The sequence below is a fragment of the Thrips palmi genome, unplaced genomic scaffold, assembly GCF_012932325.1.
Source record: "Thrips palmi isolate BJ-2018 unplaced genomic scaffold, TpBJ-2018v1 HiC_scaffold_17, whole genome shotgun sequence".
In the NCBI taxonomy this organism is placed as follows: Eukaryota; Metazoa; Arthropoda; class Insecta; order Thysanoptera; family Thripidae; genus Thrips; species Thrips palmi.
The window spans coordinates 1686658-1699645 of record NW_023144626.1 but is presented as its reverse complement, the minus strand read 5'-3'; positions in this window follow the sequence as shown (position 1 = coordinate 1699645).

Below are 12988 nucleotides of genomic sequence, written 5' to 3'. Positions count from 1 at the left end.
AGCGTTTGATGTGGTTGACGGCGTGCCCGCGTGCCACGCGTGTAGTGGAACGGGCCAAGGCCGACGCGGGTACGCGGCCACGGGGTTTCGGGGGGTCGGAACGGAGCGCGGCAGGGCGGCAGGGCGGCAGGGCGCGGTGAGGGGTGCCGGGTGCCGGCGGGTGCGGTGCGGGACGCGGCGGGACGCGGCCTGGCGGTGACGGGCCCAAATGAGCGCGTTGCTGCGCTGCACGCCGCCGACATAAACGGAGCGCGCGTGGAAAATCCGCGGGGAACTCCACCTGACGGTCCTGGCGGTCCTGACGGTCCTGACGACTGACAGCGACACACCCGCGCCGCCTGCCTCGCGCCCCTCCCGCTCTCGTACCTCCACTCGTGTGCTCCCCCCGACCTGCAGACTGATGCCGGAGAGTCCTTTTCGTCGCTGTCTCTCTCGCACCCATCCGGGACGCTCCATGGGTGTGAGAGAGAGAGGCAGGCGTGAGGCAATGCGGACTGCTGCGAGTGTCGAAGCCGACGTAGTCACCAACGGCATCTGTGAGCACAAATTGGTTGGGCGCGGTGACCGCCGCCGCCTGGCCGTGGCGTGGCCTGTGCCGGCTGTGCCCCTGCGGTGAGGCGGTGTAGGCCGTGCCGTCGAACTCTGCTGTCTTGCGGGCCGCCCACCTCCATCTCGGCAGGCGCTACGGCCACACCAGCCGGCCGAGCGACCGCAAAATCCCGTGCTGGTCTTGACGGGGCGGCGGGCTGTCTCTCGCGCACCTCGACGGCACGCCCCGTGAGTGCGACAGAGACAGAGCGACGGAACGGGCCTCATGAATCGTTCGGTGGAGGGCCACGGCGCTGCCGCGCTGCCGGCGGCCGAGGCTGCGCGTCAAAGACGTGCAGAGTTATTATCAGGTTGTCAGTGCCAGGCTGTCAGGTTGGAGTGCGTTGACGGCGCTGTCAAGTGAATTTCGCTCCGCGTAGGGAGAGGGGGTGGGGGTGTCTGCGAGGGTTGCGGTTGCAGTGCCTCGCCGCCACGCGGTGGGCTTGAGCGATAGCGAGGCCAGCCCCAGCCCCGCCCCAGCCGCGCGAAGCAGCGCGATGCCATTCCGAAGAGTCTTTTCATCGGTCTCTCGCACTCCTTCGGGTGGTCCCACGAGAGCAACGAAGACAGAGCAGCGAAACGGAATCGGTCTGCAGGCCTCGGGTCCACGCGGCGCGCCGCTCTCGATTCAATCCGCGCGCCATTCGGCCAGATTTCGTGTCCCCTTCAGCCTGCTGCGACCGCCTGCTGCCCCTCCCCTCCCCTCCTCTCCCCTCCCCTCCCCTCCCGCCGCGCCGCGCCCTGCCGCACCGCGGGGATCGCACCTGCGCCGCGTCAGTTGCACCTGCCCTCCGGCGTATCTCACCCCACCCCGCCCCGCGCCGCGTGCGTCGCGCCACCCCTGCAGTGGCGCCAACAGCTGACCAGGGGAAGGGGAGGGCGGGGAGGGGAGACGGCGTGCTCGGCCCGAGGCGGCGCGGCGCGGCGCGGCGGGATGGATGCTTCAACTTCTTCAAGTTTGCCGACTCTGGTTTAATTGCTTGCAAGGAAGTGTTGTCGACTAGCCAGAAAAAGGCCGACTCTAGGGTCACCCTGCTCTGTGCTCTGGTTGGCAGTTGCCCGCTCCGGCCGAGTCAGGCTTTGATTCTTTCGGGGCGGCAGTTGGCCAGTTGGCGCCCCCCACGAAACGGTGCCTCCGTCTCTCTCGCACTCGTGGTGCATTCCGGGGAAGCACTTTTCCGGAATCAGTCGGCTGGGCCTGGGTCTTGGTCCGATGTGGCTTTCGCGTGCTTTCGCGTGGCGCAGCGGGGACAGCTGGCGCTGGCTGCCAGCCCCGCCAGCCCCGCCAGGCGGCGGCACAGCGACTCGCCACAGCTGGCGCAGCTAGGGCCTGGCCCGGCCCGGGGTGGCGGAGCGCGGCGGAGCGTAGCGCGCGGTCGCAGGGGGTCCACGGGGCGCGCGGGGCGCAGCTGCGCGCAGCTGGCCCGCCCATTACGGAGGAGCGCCGGCTCGGCTCGGTCCGGCAGCACGGGGCTCGGCTCGGCTCGGCTCGGCCGCCCTACCGTCATTCCGTTATTGCTCCACGACCGTCAGGTGCGGCGCGGGGCGCGGCGTCGGGGCGCCACCCGGGCCGGGGTGCCGGCTGGCCGGCGGGGCTGGCTCGCAGGCCGGCGGAGGTCGTGTCGCCAAAAACTTTGCGTCGGCGTGGGTGCGAGCTACGCCACTGCTGCACCCGGCGCCGCCTTGCCACAGTGTTCCGGCACGCAGTGGCACGCGGTGCGAGGGGTGCGGCAGTGGCGGGGCAGTGGCGCCACGGGGAGGAGAAGAGGTGGTGTTGAACCCGTACTTGAGTAGTGCGCGCTGCGCGCCTCAGCAAAGCGGGCGACGCGGGCAAAGCCCCCTGGGAACGGGACGCTGGGGGACGCTGCGGGACGCGCCCTGAGCTGTGTGTGCTTGCAGGTGTCCAGCCCGACCGGGCCGACCGGGCCGACTGCCATGGCGCGCCCTCCCCCTCGCCACTGAGGACCCCCCGGCCCAGGCTGTCCAGGCCATGGACCCCGGCAAGCAAGTGATTAAGGAAGAGTTCGGGACGGGCGGGGGCAGCGGGGGCGCCACGGAGCAGGCCAAGCAGGGCCAGAGCAAGGAGGGCAGCTCGGACGGCCGCGGACACCGGATCCGGCGAAAAGGTAAGCCGGGGTGCATCCCGCCGTCCCGTAGGTTCGGTCCAGGTCGTCGACGAGGAGGGTGCCGGTGCGCCGTTCCCCGGCGAGCGTCCCGTGGACCCGGACCCCAGCGGCCGGGCGGGCTTAGCCGGGCGGCGTGGCATATCTCGCAGGGCCAGCTGTTTGTACAGATCGAACGGTACGCGGGGACGGCGGGGCGCGGCACTGCCGTCGAGTCCTCCGGCCCGGCCGCCGCGTTATCGCGACCAGCAGATGCCGGCGGGTAGCCGCCCCGCCCCGCCCCGCCCCGCCCCGCCCCGCCCTGGCCGGGCTGCAGCTTAGGGATTGCTGAATAATTAATTAATAATCCCGGCCCAGCGACGGGGCGGGTCAACTGGTGCGCTTCGCCACGACAATGTGCGACTCCGGCGCCTGGACAAGCATCGCCATGGCGCCAGTAGTAGTGCCCGGCCTGGAGCGGGCCTGGAGCGGGCAGCCCGAGCAGTCAGTGCCTTGCAGTGTGGCGGCGTGCCGGGGGGCGTGCCGTGCTGGTGGCAAAGGCCGCGGCCGCGAGGCAGTGAAATATGTATGCGGGCCTCCTCGGCCCGTCTTGGCCCGACGCCCCAGACGGGCGGCCGGCACGCGCGCCGGGCTGCCTCCAAACAGTCCCTCTCTCTCGCACTCACGAAGCGTCCCGTAGGGGCCCGTAGGGGTGCGAGAGAGACAGACGCGCCGTTCGGAAGCGCCCCGCTGGGAAAGGACACGTGCGCGGACACAAGGCGCACGTCAAACACGATAAGAGCAAAATCAACTAAGACGGACCACTTCTTCCGGTGACCCTCTCCGATTTGCCTGATTTTTTGTAGGCATAATAACTAACTAAAGGAGAGTCTAAAGCCAAAATATTAGGTCCGGCAAAAATTTATTGACCGAGATATGGCCAACTTAAGTTTAACTTTTGGAGGAAAAACACAAATTTGGGTATTTTGGACTAATTTTACACTTTTCATAGTAGAGGGCTAAAATTTGGTCACCTCATGTAAAATTGACCAAGGAACAAGAATATGACCTCAGATTTGACCTCCGACGAATATCTGCAGAGTAAACCCCCCAAAACACCTTCAAAACACCTAAAAAAACAGTTTTTTCTTGGGGTTTCTGGGAAAAATATGTGGACAAAAACTTCTGATGATCTTATCTTGTAGAAAATGACGCGATGAATCGAATGAGACCACGCGCAGATTTTTATGTCAAACCGTTTAGGAGATATAGCGGATCAAAGTATGCAAATTTTGCCATTTATTCTTTAAAAAAATGCAGGTTTTGAGCATAGTTTGACGTTATCTGCCTTCTTGGTGTGTGTGGGTAATCGTATCTTGTAGAAAAAGACGCGCTGAATTGAATGAGACCACGCACAGAGTTGTATCTCAAACCGTTTAGGAGATATAGTGGTTTAAAGTATGGACACGGGAGAGCTCCTGCAAACACCCGACAAGGCAGGCCCGCCAAACACGCCTGTTGGGCGGGCGGACTACCGTGCCCATACTTTGAACCGCTATATCTCCTAAACGGTGTGAGATACAACTCTGTGCGTGGTCTCAATCGATTCAGCGCGTCTTTTTCTACAAAAAAGGATCACCCACACACACCAAGAAGGCAGATAACGTCAAACTATGCTCAAATCCTCCATTTTTTAAAGAATAAATGGCAAAATTTGCATACTTTGATCCGCTATATCTCCTAAACGGTTTGACATAAAAATCTGCGCGTGGTCTCATTCGATTCATCGCGTCATTTTCTACAAGATAAGATCATCAGAAGTTTTTGTCCACATATTTTTCCCAGAAACCCCAAGAAAAAACTGTTTTTTTAGGTGTTTTGAAGGTGTTTTGGGGGGTTTACTCTGCAGATATTCGTCGGAGGTCAAATCTGAGGTCATATTCTTGTTCCTTGGTCAATTTTACATGAGGTGACCAAATTTTAGCCCTCTACTATGAAAAGTGTAAAATTAGTCCAAAATACCCAAATTTGTGTTTTTCCTCCAAAAGTTAAACTTAAGTTGGCCATATCTCGGTCAATAAATTTTTGCCGGACCTAATATTTTGGCTTTAGACTCTCCTTTAGTTAGTTATTAAGCCTACAAAAAATCAGGCAAATCGGAGAGGGTCACCGGAAGAAGTGGTCCGTCTTAGTTGATTTTGCTCATAACCATTTTATTTATCTCCCAAAATAGAACTGTGAATACCTGTCCAAATACAGGTGGCGGGGCGGCGCTGTCGCGGGGATGTTTTTCCGGGGGTTTGCCCCGCGGTGCTTGAAGCGGTGCGCGGCTTAGGGCTGCAAACAACGAAGTATGCGGAGTATTCGCACTCCGCTTGCCAAGTTCGGCGCCGCTAATGGAGGGCGCGCAGCGCGCAGCACGAGGCGCAGCACCGCACGCTGTGGCTCGAGTCCGTCTCACTCGCACCCCAGTGCGAGTGAGACGCACAGCGACGAGACACGCGAATCGCTGTCTTCCTCCTTGAGTACGTGAAGTACGTGCGGATGGAGGCAGGCGCAGCGGGCGAGGCAGGCGGGGCGGCAGACCCCGGCCCGGAAAGGTCTGTAAGGGTATTAACCCCCACCCTATCTTTCCACCCGCAATCGCAGAGTTGTTATCCCCCACCCCCGCCCCTACCCCCGTGGGGCCTCCCCGGCGTCGCCCCAGGCCCCCCCAATGCCCCATACCATAGGAGCCTCGCTATGAGAACAGCCCCAGCTGACCCGCGACCCGGAGGCGCGCGCGGCGGGGCAGGGCGTGGCGTGGCGGGGCGGGGCGGAGCGGAGCCCATAGCAGAGCGCGGAGAAGTTTCCTCGTCCGTCGCCATACCGAGGCTCCCATCATACTCATTCGCATCCCCCATCGCACACACACACACACACACACACATTTTCGCTATCCACACCCACTCACTCCCTTACTCACTCAGGCGCGCGCGCGCGTTCACACAACATCTGCAGCTGCGCCGTGGCTTTGTCAGGAAATGCTGCTACAAGGTACAAGGGGCGGGGCGGGGCGGGGCCGCGCGGCCCCACGGCGGCGTCGCACAGGTGCGCCGGGCCGCGGGCCGCACCGGCGCCCGTCCCGGAAAATGGATGTTGGTACGTCGTCCCTTCGACGTCGCGGCGCCGCCGTGGAGTTGGTCGAGTTGAGTGAGACGGTATGTTGGGGTGTCCTAAAAGTGTGTCTGCCCAGACTCCAGCCCGCCGATGTGGTGCGAAAGGTCCTGACTTGCCAGACCCACGCAATTAGAGACCTGTGACGATTCCCTGATTAACGCCCCAAACCACGACGCTTCTGAAGAACCTGTCCAGGGAAGGCCCCCATTCCCTCTGCTCCCCGACGATAGCGCGCACGGCGCCGCGTCAGGATGACTCGACAAAAGCACTCCTCTTTTTTCGGTCCCCTCGTTTCCGCATGAAATCCCCCGACCGCCCAGCCGAGTCCGCGAGGTCCATGCGAATGTTCGACGGACGCGAAATTGGCGTAATTAAGCCGCTTTTGTGGTTTTCAACACGTCTGGAGGATGGGACCGCACACTTTGTCTGCGGCGGACGGGTTGAAGTAAGCTGAAGGGTGTTCATCTCCCCCTCCCCCCTCCCCCGTCCGAAGCCGAAGAAAGAGCCCCGCCCCTGCTTGTCCTGCTTGTCCTGCTCGTCCTGCTGGCGCGGGCTGACGTAGGCGCCATAGCCACCGTTCTGATTAATAGTTAATTGTCTTGCAGAGACTGACCGAAAAGCAGCCATTTTATTTTATCAGTGCGGGCTCCGGGCTCCAGCCGCCCCAGCCACTCCAGCCGCCGAGCGCTGAGGCGCGCTTTACTTATCAGTCTCCAGCAGCAGCGGCCCGCCCACCTCCATCGTTACGTTGCTCCGTGCGGGGAGCAGCGGCCCCCGCTCTCTCTCTCTCTCTCTCTCTCTCTCTCTCTCTCTCTCTCTCTCTCTCTCTCTCTCTCTCTCTCTCTCTCTCTCTCTCTTTCTTTCTCTCTTTCTCTCTCAGGCCACGGCGCCTGGAAAGTAGGCAATCCCGGATGCAGCCGTGTTCGACGGGACTGCCTTCCCAAGAAACCCACAGGCGCCCGAGGATCACCTGACAAAAAAAAAGTCGCAGGAAAGGAAAAATATTTTTTTTCCAATGCTGAAATTGAAACTAAGTAATGGTAAACTTTCTGTGGGTTTTGAGTCGGCGTCCCTGTGACGCCATGGACAAGCTTGCCCTGCGCGCGGCGTGCTGCGCGTGCTGCGGCGCGGGGTATCGACAGGCACATTTCTTTGGCCGGCACTGCGGCCCCGGCTCTACGGCCCCGGCCCCGGCAGAGTGTCACCGATGACAAGCGAGGTGCAGGCGCACACAACCACTCCACGCCGCGCCACGCCACGCCAGTCTCATCAAAGAGGTCTGCGGGGAAAGGCGTCCGTGGGGCGGGGCGGCGGGGCGGGGCGGGGTGGGAGACGACAGGGGTTGAAGCGAGCGCGCGGGCCGGGGGGTGGGGGGTGTATTGGGCTGGATAGATAAGGCATGGACTTCTGGGAACAGGCCGGGTGTGTTTTGAAGGTCCCGAAAGAAAACAGCGGGCAGACTGGGCTGGAGAAACACGCCCCTCCGCTCCCCCGCCGCCCACCCCCAGCCCCGCCTGCCACCCCCGCCGCGCCGATCCGCACCTACCTTGCCCGTTCTCCCCGCGTCCGCAAAGACCTGCCCCGGACGTGTCCGTCCCCTCCGCGACGTCCGTTTTACCCGGGTATTCGCGAACCAATGACAGAGCTCCGCCGTCTCCCTCCGCCTGCTCAAAACCCACAAACGCAGACCCACGCAGACCGCGCGGCGTGGCGGCGGCGTCAGGCGGCGTCCCCTGGGTTCTGTTGGTTTTATTGTTGGAGATTCGCGGCTCAGATTCCAACTTTCCTCCTCGATTGCTAGCGATTCCGCGTACCCAGCACGGCGGCACGGTGGCACGGCCAACCAATGCGGCCAGGCAGGCAGGCAGGCAGCCAGGCAGCAGGCCGGCAGGTGGCGGCACGGAATCGAATCCGATTCGCGGAACCGAAGCGCGCGGCAGCGCAGGCGGCAGGCCTCGCCAGGCTCGGCCAGGCTTTGCCGCTCGTACGACATCAAAGGCACGCGGGGCTTACACTCGGCTGCGCCAAGGCTGCGCCGCCCGAAATGATTCAACCCTTAAGCAGCGCGCCACCGCCACACATTGACGCACAGTGGGGCTGCCGTGTCGGGGCGTCGCGCCACCGCTAGACACCGCCCCGCCGGGAACAGAGGCGGATCCAGGGCCGGCCTCAGGGGGTGGTACTCTTTCGCAGGGCGTGCGTAGACGCTGCGGTCTGACACCCAATTTTTTATCGCTCTTCGAGTCAGAGGGTGAGCCAGAGAGAGACAGAGCGCCGAAAGCCCTGTTCGGCATGAGACTGCCGTCCGAACCTTAGTTTTGCCAGCAGAGTGCACGCGAAGGCCGGGCCGGGCGGCCAAACGTTGAGCCGGCGGATCGCTCTCTGTAACTCGCCGCTCCGTCTCGCTCGCACCCCGACGGCACGGCCAGGCACGGCCCGTGAGTGCGACAGAGACGGAGCGACGAAATGATCCTTCGGAATCGGTCTGCAGGGCTGCGGTGCAGCACCGCTGCGCTCCTTCCCAGAGCCGAGTGGCCAGGCCGAGTGGCCAGGCGGTGAGCCCCGTGCCGTTCGGTGTCGACCCTCGCCCCGCTGCTTCGCCGACAGTGTCTTTCCCGCTTGTCGCAATAGCAGTGGGTGCGCCAGTGGCGGCAGCCCGATGAAAAAGACCAACATTGCGCGTAATTATTCAAAGATTTCGCAGTATCGGGAGTTCCTCGAAACGGAAGCCTTTGGTGGGCTCACCGCTCACCGCTCGAGGCCCGTGAGGTGCGAGGGAGACAGAGCGACGAAAGTGACTGTTGGAAACAAGCACCGCGAGGTGGACCGAAGGATGTCGCGGTGGTGGCGTGTGGCCGTGGGGCTGACTGATTCCGAGAGTCGCTTTCGTCGCTCTGTCTCTCTCGCACGCACGGAGCGTGCGCTATAGGTGAGACAGAGAGAGAGGGACGGTCCTCGGAATCAGTCTGCGGGCCCTGCGGGCGGGGCGGCCGCCGTGGCGTCGCAGTGTGTGCCCGCTGCCTGCGGGGCTGTTGCCTGGCCGTGCCTGCCGCTACGCCGCTAGTCCCAGCTGCCCGTTCCCACACCGCCTCCAACGAGTTCGCAGCGTTCTCAGCGCTCGCAGCCCAGCCCACGCAACGGAGAAGAAGCGGCCCGCAGGGATCAGGCCGGGATCATCCCAGACACGCGGGCAAGCAGGGCGAGCAGGGCAACCAGAGCAAAGCAGCGCGAAGCAGCGCGAAGCAGGGTCATGCGAGGACCAGTCGGCACACTCAATCCAAACACGCTCCATTTTCTACCGTGAAATGCCATGCGCAGAGAGAGAGAGAGAGAGAGAGAGAGAGAGAGAGAGAGAGAGAGAGAGAGAGAGACAGAGAGAGTGCAGGGCATCCGCGAGGGCATCCGGCGCACAGTTTGGCCCAAGTTACGAGGACCGCAGGTGGCAGCGTCGCGACCGCGCCCGCGAGAGCGAGAGAGACGGGGAGAGAGGCGGTAGCGGCACCAGATCAATTTCCGGCGGGCCCGACTCGGGCGAGAACACCTCCGCAGAGTTGGCCCGCTTCGCAGTGCCCTCACCCGGCACTCCAAGAGACAGTGTAGCGGAAAAATAGAAAAGCAAGGATTTTTTTAAATTTCAAAATTTACGGGGTTGGTCCCCCCTCCCACCCCCCACTCCACTTCTCGCATGTGGCTCGAATCCCGGAGGATACGGCGATGGCGGTCGCAGTGGTTCTCATTGCGGTGCTGTCATCCCCTCCCCCTCCCCCTCTCGGCGCACCGGCGCGCCGTTGCAAAAGAATCGAGTCTGTCGGTCCGCGGGATGAGATGATGAGATGCCCGGCCAGAGTGGCTCGGCCCGGAGGACTTCTGTCTCTCTCGCACCCACACGGGACGCCCCACGAGTGCGAGAGAGACAGAGCGACGAAAGCGGTGTTCGGAATCGCCGGCCCGCCGCGCCAAATTGGAAATGTCAATAACTCTTGAGCCTGCCTGGGCCTGGGGGGCTGCTGCCCCCGCCCCAGCCCGCCCCAGCCCGCCCCAGCCCGCCCTGGGACTTCCCCGCCCATCCACAGGTGGGTGATAGGCACGACGCACGCCCCCCTCCCCCTGCATCCCCCGCGAGAGGTTCCTCGCGGACCCCTTTTGCGACCGGAACAGGACACGATCCTCGGTCGGCGGACGACGACGACGAGAGAGAGAAAGAGAGAAAGGGAGAGAGAGAGGGAGGGGAGAGGGTTCGTCCTGACCCGGACACGGCGGGCAGACCAGCCAGACCGGTGGCTGCGGCTGACACCCCCACTATTTGTTTGAGGTTTTTGCCTCTCTTTTGTACCTCGAGTTCACGCAGCGTGCGTTTGACAGAAAACTCATTGCTTATAATATACAGGACAGAGGAGGGGAAGTGACAGAGAAAGACGTATTGGAGGAGTTCCGCCGGGGGGCAGACCGGGCAGGCCAGGCAGGCGGGGTGGCAGAGGGGGTAAGCGAACGGAAGCCGGGGGAAAGGGGAGGGGGGGGCGAGATCAAAGTCCACGGTCCGGGCGACGTCGTGCAAAAAGGGAGCTGGGTACGGCACGGCTCGGCACGGCACGGCCGGAAAAGACCGATAATGAGAATACAGTGTGCGTTGCGCGTCCCGGAACTCACTCGAAACACTTGCCAGACGCACTCGGTGGTGTTCGCCCAGCAACTTCGCCAGAACTAACTATTTCCGTTGTTCGCAGTTGATGTTTTCGAAAAACTACGCCTTGCCTTTTTTTTGTTTTTTGTAAATTTTGAATCCTTTTTTTTTTTTTAATTTTTGTTTGGGGACGCTCTTTTCGGTGCGAGGCAGGGAGGGGTGTGGAGGTCCCTCAAGAGGGAGGAGGGAAGCACTCCAAGCAAGTCACTCCAGAGTCCAGAGGAGCGTCGCGGCGGTGGCGGCGGTGGCGGCGGTGGCGGAGCGTCGCGGCCTCCCTTCAACAGGCCACTCGAAGCTCGAAGCTCGGACCTCGAGATCTCGAAGCGGCTGGGCGGCCCTAGCGGTCCAGGGCGACAACCTCCTCTTGGCAAGTCACTGGGCACTGGGCGGCGGGGTGGGGTTGCGGGGCGCGGCGCACACCTGTGCCAGCTTGGTAGCGCGGCACGCCGTGCACGGCGAGTGCTCGCGTACTCGGACGCGCACCTGGGCACACCCGCGAGAGTTGCACCTGTGTTTGCCCCTCGCCCCGGCCGAGTGGAACGCGGCCCAGCGCGGCGAGGACGAGCACGTCGAGCACCCCCAGTCGGTGTCTGAGCCGCTCCAAGGATCAGTCGGATCAGCCAGGTCGGCCAGATCAGGACTTGGGCCACGCCGCCACGCCGGCCCGGCCACGCCGCCAGTCACCGAGTCGCCGCCGCCCATGCCGTGGATTCCGCGCAAGCAGCAGGCCTTCGCCGCCATGGTGCTGCCCGCGCTGCCCTGCCAGTCTGGAGGTACGCGTCCTCGCCGTCCTCGCCCTCGTCGCCCTCGCGACTCCAGACACACTTTCCGGAGGGGACCTTGTTACTTATTTTGCGTACTTACGGACGGAAAGGCAGGCTGTGGCCACTTCCTGGAGTCGCCTCTGGTCATCCAAGGCGGCAAAAGAGGCCCTCCCCTTCCCCTTCCTCGCCACTGCCCGCCCCTTAACTGGCACCTGCTGGGCCAACCTGAAAGGCAGGGTGGAGTAATTTGGTGTTGCCTGCGCTTCTTTCGGCCGTCCGTCGCGCGGGTTTCCTAGGTGGGGGGGGGGCCTTAAACGCCCCATTTGGAAGGAGATTGTAGTGGAGGAGCTATCTGGCGGATTTAACAGGTGGGCTCAGGTGCGGCCGAGGGTTTTTTATTCATACCAGAATAAGGCGCGGCTGAATCAACAACTCGAAAACGCGCAGGCTGGCTGGCTGCCTGGCTGGCGGCTACGCACGGCTGCGGCGGCAAGGCAGACAGCCAGCCAACCAGCCAGGCACCTGTCAGGGTCATAACTTGCGGCCTGTGGTCACCCCCGCGGTCTGTTTTTGATTTGTGTTGAGGCGGTTCGGGCTTCGGGCTCAAAGCGCGCGCCGGATGCCACCCCACCACCCTCTTTCTCTCTCGCTCTCGCTGTCTCTCTTGCTCTCTCTCCCTTTCTCTCTGTCTCACTCTCTCTCTCTCTCTCTCTTTGCCTTGCAATGGAAGGGCGGGCAATCACGCCGCCTGGCCCCGCTCACAATAGGAATGCATATACATCACCTGTTCGCGTCATCCGCAGTCCGTCCCCGCCCCGCCCCGCCCCGCCCCGCCCCGCCCAGACCGCCTCGCCTCGCGCCCTCCAGGGGACCCACTTGTGCTGGAATTGCGCCGCCCAAAGGAATAACGCCTTCGGGCCGCCGCACCACGCCAACGTGTCCGGGCCTCGGCCTCCGGGCCGCGGGCCGGTCGAATCGAAATTACCGTCGCACTGCTCGGCGCGCTCGGCGGGCCGCAGCCGTGTCGGTGACAGGCCGGGACGGCAAAAAAGTGGGCCAGCCACAAAGTTTGTCGGATTAGTTTGATTTTCATGAATTCCGTCGCGCCGCCCGTACGACGTACGTAGACGGTGGTTCGATTTCGTTGCTTAGCGACGGCCCCTTGGTGTGGGCGCAAAGTGGAGGGTGCGGGGCCGGAGCCAGAACTAGCTGGCTATGGCTGTCCAGCCCGGGCGGGCCACGCCGGCCAAGCCACGCAGGGCGACGCCGCGCCCGCCCCGCCCCGCCCCGCCCCGCCCCGCCCCGCCCCGCCCCGCCCCGCCCCGCCCGAGGCATGCGTCTTGGTCAGCAGCACGCCCTTTTCGTCCGTCGTCCGCCCCATGCCAGAATGGCCCTCGCACACCCGAATTGGACCACGGCGCCACGCCGCGCCACGCCCGTATGCGTGTTGTTGACAATGGAGGAGATTAACCACTACACTGCAGGGGTGGCTGGCTGGGGCCGCAGGGCAGCAGGGCCGAAGGACGAGGTACTGCACTGAACCGCAGTCGGGGTGGCTGCGGCCGAAGGGCTGAATCATACCTTTCATTCCATCTTGACCGACCGGTCTCTCTGCCATTGTCTGTTTGCTCTCTGCATTCCAATAGCAGCAAAAGTAGATCTGTGCGTACGTGCGTTGTCTGTGCGCTCGTGCC